The 6,000-nt window shown below is 46.5% G+C and overlaps 3 non-coding genes across 3 annotated transcripts; all 3 read right to left on the bottom strand.

Moving 5' to 3' along the window:
- Window positions 1-1,415: 1,415 nt before the first annotated feature.
- Window positions 1,416-1,497, bottom strand: trnal-aag (transfer RNA leucine (anticodon AAG)). Its single transcript has one exon. It is a non-coding gene; the product is annotated as a tRNA-Leu (tRNA).
- A 1,907-nt stretch (window positions 1,498-3,404) lies between these two features.
- Window positions 3,405-3,486, bottom strand: trnal-aag (transfer RNA leucine (anticodon AAG)). Its single transcript has one exon. It is a non-coding gene; the product is annotated as a tRNA-Leu (tRNA).
- A 1,896-nt stretch (window positions 3,487-5,382) lies between these two features.
- Window positions 5,383-5,464, bottom strand: trnal-aag (transfer RNA leucine (anticodon AAG)). The gene has a single exon. It is a non-coding gene; the product is annotated as a tRNA-Leu (tRNA).
- Between the last annotated feature and the right edge of the window lie 536 nt (window positions 5,465-6,000).

Raw genomic sequence — 6,000 nt, 5'->3', positions numbered from 1 at the left:
CTGTGTTGAAAACTATAGCATGGCCCTGAAACCGCCCAGAGACCCGGACCCCGCAGCACCCGTGTTTGCAGGCTGACATGGCTGCACGATGTCACAAGGACACTCTGTATTACGACACCGACAATGGGACACACACAAAATGACACACAGGAATCCGGAAAGGGTGTTTCTGGCCACACAAATGGAGGGACAGAGAAAGACACTGAAGAAACCAAAGAGAGAGAGAGACAGACAGAGCGATTAACACGAGGCAGAGACAGAGACTGAGGGAAAACCGAGACTGCGAGAGAAACAGAGAGGGAGGTAGACAGCCAGGGAAACGGAGACTGAGATGAAGAGAGAGACTTGCATGAAGGTGCGTTCTGCTGTGCAAAGAAATTCCCTGTAGTGTAAAGATGTTCCCGGTTATATAAAATTGTTCCCTCCTGTGTAAAGATGATCGCTGCTGTGTGTAGATTTTCCCTGTTGTTTAGAGATTTTGTCTGCTTTGTAAAGATGTCCGCTATTGAGTAATGTGTTTCCTGTTGTGTAAAGGTTCTCCGTGTTGTGTAACGGGCTTCCGTTTTGTGTGAAGGTATTGCCTGTTGTGTAAAGGCCAAGAGCACCATCTGGTGCTGGCGACACGGCGCTGCAGGAATGCGTTGAGAGAAAGGGTAAGGCCAAGGCTGCTCCAAGTTTGCAGCATTTGCAGCTTATGTTGGTGCGAATAAAGTGTTTTGAAAGTTGTGTTGCAGGTTCTTGTGTTTTTTGCAAGAAGGAAGTTGCTGTAAGTAAAGCATAAATTGTGATAACAAAACCTGACGCACTGAGCCTGAAATTTATCATAATTTAAGAGAAGAGAACAATAGGAAAAATTTGCCCTCCTAATCACAACTTCCCCAGACTAATGGTATGAAAAACACATCTGACTCTCATCCTGAAGTCAGAGTCCAGATCCCCTCCCCACCCTTTTCTTTTGCAGAATGGATCTTCTCTTAACCATGTCTTAATGTAACTTTCGCTGTCTGGATAGGTTCGATTGACAAAAAGATACTGGTGTTAAATTAATTGGATTGCAGCACAGGAACAAATGGGAGGTGCTGTTCAACCGGCAAGATTGGAAGGGCGAACGGGGAAACGACGGAGAGATGACAGCAATGGGGGGCGCGGTCGATAGATTGCAAGAAAGAGTAAACGTGGTGCACATCTGAATAAGTGAGAGGCAGCAGGTGTGGGGACGAGTGAGTGAACGGGCTGAATTCAGTTGGTTGGGTGATGGTGTTTGTAGTGTTCAGGCCAATTATGGAGCAGAGGAAATTCTGCGATTCGGATCAGCCTGTCAATAGCAACTGAAGGAAACGGTGACCCAAAACCGGCATGCCTGCCTGGTTTACTGCTGGTGGTGAAGCGACGAAATTTATAAATGTCGCAATATCTGGCAGCGGTGGGATTCGAACCCACGCCCCCGAAGAGACTGGAGCCTTAATCCAGCGCCTTAGACCGCTCGGCCACGCTACCACGTCAGTGCGCTAAGGAATCTGAAACTAGTGACTGGTGATTGAAATGTGGCCTGGTCTTGTAAATAGCAGGGGAAACGAAAGGAAATTAAATTCGTGGACGGCAAACTCACTTCTGATGCAACCCACTATATCAGAAGCAGCTACGTGTTTACAAGGCAACGCTAATAAATAAAAGTTTGCTGCAACACACCCATTGTAAATTTCATTCAAAATTTATCCCTGTTGTGTGTTGCAAGCAGGAAGTTGGTGTAAGTAAAGTGTGATAAAATTAAGTGCGTTTGATTGGGGTAGCAATAGAGCATTTTATTGTTGGTGTATATAAGAATGCAACTAGCAGAAGAAGGCTTACGATCAATCGACCTCTGGGTTATGGGACCAGCACGCTTCCGCTGCTACACTCTGCTGTCGGTTAACAAACAATCCCGGCTGGTGCTTAGGTTCCGATGCCCCACAGTGCTGTGTGTTAGCGAGACAAATTTCAGCATCCAGCCTGTGTTGAAAACTATAGCATGGCCCTGAAACCGCCCAGAGACCCGGACCCCGCAGCACCCGTGTTTGCAGGCTGACATGGCTGCACGATGTCACAAGGACACTCTGTATTACGACACCGACAATGGGACACACACAAAATGACACACAGGAATCCGGAAAGGGTGTTTCTGGCCACACAAATGGAGGGACAGAGAAAGACACTGAAGAAACCAAAGAGAGAGAGAGACAGACAGAGCGATTAACACGAGGCAGAGACAGAGACTGAGGGAAAACCGAGACTGCGAGAGAAACAGAGAGGGAGGTAGACAGCCAGGGAAACGGAGACTGAGATGAAGAGAGAGACTTGCATGAAGGTGCGTTCTGCTGTGCAAAGAAATTCCCTGTAGTGTAAAGATGTTCCCGGTTATATAAAATTGTTCCCTCCTGTGTAAAGATGATCGCTGCTGTGTGTAGATTTTCCCTGTTGTTTAGAGATTTTGTCTGCTTTGTAAAGATGTCCGCTATTGAGTAATGTGTTTCCTGTTGTGTAAAGGTTCTCCGTGTTGTGTAACGGGCTTCCGTTTTGTGTGAAGGTATTGCCTGTTGTGTAAAGGCCAAGAGCACCATCTGGTGCTGGCGACACGGCGCTGCAGGAATGCGTTGAGAGAAAGGGTAAGGCCAAGGCTGCTCCAAGTTTGCAGCATTTGCAGCTTATGTTGGTGCGAATAAAGTGTTTTGAAAGTTGTGTTGCAGGTTCTTGTGTTTTTTGCAAGAAGGAAGTTGCTGTAAGTAAAGCATAAATTGTGATAACAAAACCTGACGCACTGAGCCTGAAATTTATCATAATTTAAGAGAAGAGAACAATAGGAAAAATTTGCCCTCCTAATCACAACTTCCCCAGACTAATGGTATGAAAAACACATCTGACTCTCATCCTGAAGTCAGAGTCCAGATCCCCTCCCCACCCTTTTCTTTTGCAGAATGGATCTTCTCTTAACCATGTCTTAATGTAACTTTCGCTGTCTGGATAGGTTCGATTGACAAAAAGATACTGGTGTTAAATTAATTGGATTGCAGCACAGGAACAAATGGGAGGTGCTGTTCAACCGGCAAGATTGGAAGGGCGAACGGGGAAACGACGGAGAGATGACAGCAATGGGGGGCGCGGTCGATAGATTGCAAGAAAGAGTAAACGTGGTGCACATCTGAATAAGTGAGAGGCAGCAGGTGTGGGGACGAGTGAGTGAACGGGCTGAATTCAGTTGGTTGGGTGATGGTGTTTGTAGTGTTCAGGCCAATTATGGAGCAGAGGAAATTCTGCGATTCGGATCAGCCTGTCAATAGCAACTGAAGGAAACGGTGACCCAAAACCGGCATGCCTGCCTGGTTTACTGCTGGTGGTGAAGCGACGAAATTTATAAATGTCGCAATATCTGGCAGCGGTGGGATTCGAACCCACGCCCCCGAAGAGACTGGAGCCTTAATCCAGCGCCTTAGACCGCTCGGCCACGCTACCACGTCAGTGCGCTAAGGAATCTGAAACTAGTGACTGGTGATTGAAATGTGGCCTGGTCTTGTAAATAGCAGGGGAAACGAAAGGAAATTAAATTCGTGGACGGCAAACTCACTTCTGATGCAACCCACTATATCAGAAGCAGCTACGTGTTTACAAGGCAACGCTAATAAATAAAAGTTTGCTGCAACACACCCATTGTAAATTTCATTCAAAATTTATCCCTGTTGTGTGTTGCAAGCAGGAAGTTGGTGTAAGTAAAGTGTGATAAAATTAAGTGCGTTTGATTGGGGTAGCAATAGAGCATTTTATTGTTGGTGTATATAAGAATGCAACTAGCAGAAGAAGGCTTACGATCAATCGACCTCTGGGTTATGGGACCAGCACGCTTCCGCTGCTACACTCTGCTGTCGGTTAACAAACAATCCCGGCTGGTGCTTAGGTTCCGATGCCCCACAGTGCTGTGTGTTAGCGAGACAAATTTCAGCATCCAGCCTGTGTTGAAAACTATAGCATGGCCCTGAAACCGCCCAGAGACCCGGACCCCGCAGCACCCGTGTTTGCAGGCTGACATGGCTGCACGATGTCACAAGGACACTCTGTATTACGACACCGACAATGGGACACACACAAAATGACACACAGGAATCCGGAAAGGGTGTTTCTGGCCACACAAATGGAGGGACAGAGAAAGACACTGAAGAAACCAAAGAGAGAGAGAGACAGACAGAGCGATTAACACGAGGCAGAGACAGAGACTGAGGGAAAACCGAGACTGCGAGAGAAACAGAGAGGGAGGTAGACAGCCAGGGAAACGGAGACTGAGATGAAGAGAGAGACTTGCATGAAGGTGCGTTCTGCTGTGCAAAGAAATTCCCTGTAGTGTAAAGATGTTCCCGGTTATATAAAATTGTTCCCTCCTGTGTAAAGATGATCGCTGCTGTGTGTAGATTTTCCCTGTTGTTTAGAGATTTTGTCTGCTTTGTAAAGATGTCCGCTATTGAGTAATGTGTTTCCTGTTGTGTAAAGGTTCTCCGTGTTGTGTAACGGGCTTCCGTTTTGTGTGAAGGTATTGCCTGTTGTGTAAAGGCCAAGAGCACCATCTGGTGCTGGCGACACGGCGCTGCAGGAATGCGTTGAGAGAAAGGGTAAGGCCAAGGCTGCTCCAAGTTTGCAGCATTTGCAGCTTATGTTGGTGCGAATAAAGTGTTTTGAAAGTTGTGTTGCAGGTTCTTGTGTTTTTTGCAAGAAGGAAGTTGCTGTAAGTAAAGCATAAATTGTGATAACAAAACCTGACGCACTGAGCCTGAAATTTATCATAATTTAAGAGAAGAGAACAATAGGAAAAATTTGCCCTCCTAATCACAACTTCCCCAGACTAATGGTATGAAAAACACATCTGACTCTCATCCTGAAGTCAGAGTCCAGATCCCCTCCCCACCCTTTTCTTTTGCAGAATGGATCTTCTCTTAACCATGTCTTAATGTAACTTTCGCTGTCTGGATAGGTTCGATTGACAAAAAGATACTGGTGTTAAATTAATTGGATTGCAGCACAGGAACAAATGGGAGGTGCTGTTCAACCGGCAAGATTGGAAGGGCGAACGGGGAAACGACAGCAATGGGGGGCGCGGTCGATAGATTGCAAGAAAGAGTAAACGTGGTGCACATCTGAATAAGTGAGAGGCAGCAGGTGTGGGGACGAGTGAGTGAACGGGCTGAATTCAGTTGGTTGGGTGATGGTGTTTGTAGTGTTCAGGCCAATTATGGAGCAGAGGAAATTCTGCGATTCGGATCAGCCTGTCAATAGCAACTGAAGGAAACGGTGACCCAAAACCGGCATGCCTGCCTGGTTTACTGCTGGTGGTGAAGCGACGAAATTTATAAATGTCGCAATATCTGGCAGCGGTGGGATTCGAACCCACGCCCCCGAAGAGACTGGAGCCTTAATCCAGCGCCTTAGACCGCTCGGCCACGCTACCACGTCAGTGCATTAAGGAATCTGAAACTAGTGACTGGTGATTGAAATGTGGCCTGGTCTTGTAAATAGCAGGGGAAACGAAAGGAAATTAAATTCGTGGACGGCAAACTCACTTCTGATGCAACCCACTATATCAGAAGCAGCTACGTGTTTACAAGGCAACGCTAATAAATAAAAGTTTGCTGCAACACACCCATTGTAAATTTCATTCAAAATTTATCCCTGTTGTGTGTTGCAAGCAGGAAGTTGGTGTAAGTAAAGTGTGATAAAATTAAGTGCGTTTGATTGGGGTAGCAATAGAGCATTTTATTGTTGGTGTATATAAGAATGCAACTAGCAGAAGAAGGCTTACGATCAATCGACCTCTGGGTTATGGGACCAGCACGCTTCCGCTGCTACACTCTGCTGTCGGTTAACAAACAATCCCGGCTGGTGCTTAGGTTCCGATGCCCCACAGTGCTGTGTGTTAGCGAGACAAATTTCAGCATCCAGCCTGTGTTGAAAACTATAGCATGGCCCTGAAACCGCCCAGAGACC

Source organism: Somniosus microcephalus, unplaced genomic scaffold (assembly GCF_052327205.1).
Source record: "Somniosus microcephalus isolate GS21.2 unplaced genomic scaffold, FLI_Smic_1.0 scaffold236, whole genome shotgun sequence".
Lineage (NCBI taxonomy): Eukaryota > Metazoa > Chordata > Chondrichthyes > Squaliformes > Somniosidae > Somniosus > Somniosus microcephalus.
The sequence above is the reverse complement of the archived record's forward strand: the minus strand, read 5'-3'. Positions and strand labels throughout refer to the sequence as shown.